Source organism: Triticum aestivum, chromosome 6B, assembly GCF_018294505.1.
Source record: "Triticum aestivum cultivar Chinese Spring chromosome 6B, IWGSC CS RefSeq v2.1, whole genome shotgun sequence".
Lineage (NCBI taxonomy): Eukaryota > Viridiplantae > Streptophyta > Magnoliopsida > Poales > Poaceae > Triticum > Triticum aestivum.
Window position 1 is genome coordinate 58467499 of NC_057810.1, and position 1888 is coordinate 58469386.

General features: G+C 40.5%; 1 long non-coding RNA gene across 1 annotated transcript; it reads right to left on the reverse strand.

The window, feature by feature from the left end:
• Nucleotides 1-239: 239 nt before the first annotated feature.
• Nucleotides 240-1442, reverse strand: LOC123133467 (uncharacterized). Its single transcript, XR_006465267.1, has 5 exons — nucleotides 1152-1442; nucleotides 944-1035; nucleotides 752-846; nucleotides 601-680; nucleotides 240-521 (listed from the first exon to the last, which is right to left on the reverse strand). It is a non-coding gene; the product is annotated as an uncharacterized lncRNA (long non-coding RNA).
• Between the last annotated feature and the right edge of the window lie 446 nt (nucleotides 1443-1888).

Here is a 1888-nt window from a genome sequence, read left to right on the forward strand (position 1 = left end):
CTATTGTTTTAAGAAATGGTCATAGTAATGAAAATAAGCTTTATTTGATGAAATCTTCTACGAAAATTGTAACAGATACGAGAGCAAGAATTGGGTAGCATTTCTATTGTATTTTGGACAGAACTTCCTTTGAACTTTACAGAGCAAAACATCAAATGTTGACAGCCAAACAAAGAAATTTTGTATAGCATAACACTTACCACTTTGACATAAAAAAATGAGAAAATGTTGACAGCCAAACATTGACTAGTGAAAACCACATAATACAAAGTTCATAGTTCATCACAAATTCACTACAACATCGTTGAAAAAGCATGGCTCACCACAACATCATTGAAGGTCCATAGTTCATCACAACAAACACATAATTCAAAATTCATCACAACAAACACATAACTCGAAGTTCATCACAACAAAAGAAATGACACGAGATGATCACATTGACCTCAACAATCCACGTGACAAGATCATGTAGACATCCATCTTCAAAACAGCAAGAGCAACACCCTCATCACGAATGTCTACATGTAACACAGATTTGTAAACATATTGGGATCATGTAAAGATATGAAAAGTGAATCATGTCGAAAGAATAGTTACCAATTGTTGTTATCCCCCACATTAGCAATCTTGGGCAACTTGATATTCTCAACATCGTCCTCCTTATATTCATCCCTCTCCTAATTATTTGGAAGTCAGCCACATACAAGAAATAGACAGAAACCATAGAAGAAAAAGATAGGAGTCATACCACCACATTGAAGTCCTTGTCAGAACCTTTGATATAACTAGCACCGCACACCAAGGCTTCCACCATTTCTGGTTTCAAAGAACTCCTATAGTCACCTAAAACCACACAAGTAGACATATCTAAGTTCAAGAATAGGATCACAAGTTGACAAGTTAACATCCAAAGTAACAAGTAGACAACCCCAGGCGGCACCTCAAACAAAGTATCTTGCTCTTCCTCGTCCTGGTCCTCCTCCTCTTCCACCTCTTCATGATCCTCCTCCGCTTGCTATCATGCTCCATTGCCTAGCACACAAAAACAACACACCCACATGAGCTTGGACACATATTTATTTGACTTTTGGATAGCAAAAACAGCACATACACGAGCTTTCACAAATATATATTTTGCACGTACATACCTGGGAAGATGTAACCTCCCTCTCATAGTAGTTTGCGAGCCGGAGGCAACGGCGATTCTGGCACGCACGTCAGCGCCGGTGGGGTTAGGGAGACGTCAAGGCAGAGGTTTCTTTTTTACCCTATACAACAACTCAGCGATTTGGACATTGTTGGAATAATTTGCCAGCTCCGTCGGCAGCCGCGTAGTAGCTGCTACATTGCCCTTCCCATTCCCCTTCTGCATCCCCGAGACCGGCAACTTGCTCTTCATAATGGAGTCCAACGTCCTCTCTTTCTCGTTCTCCTTCCCACTCGCCCTCCCCTTTTCCTTGTCCATTGTCTGCACACATCAGCAAACAACAAACGGTCAATCATCAACAACAGTAAACTAATTAGACATGGAGTCTATGAAATTTTCTAGCAAGTAGATTATTTTTCAAGCTGCTATGCTACAGCAAGTAGATCATCAACTAGGTCATTAACAGCAGAAAACTAATTACACATGGAATCAATGAAAATTTTGATCTATGCATCCATTCTGCCCTACAACTCCATCCATCCATGATCCATCCATCTGTCGATGCTACATCTAGCCATACAGGCTACAATACATCCATCCATGATCCATCTATCTAGCCATACATCTACTTGACTACGTCCATCGATCCATCGATCCATCCATCAGATGTGTATTGGAAGTTCGAACTACATGACTACATCCATCGATCCATCCATCCATTGATCCATCACATGCATA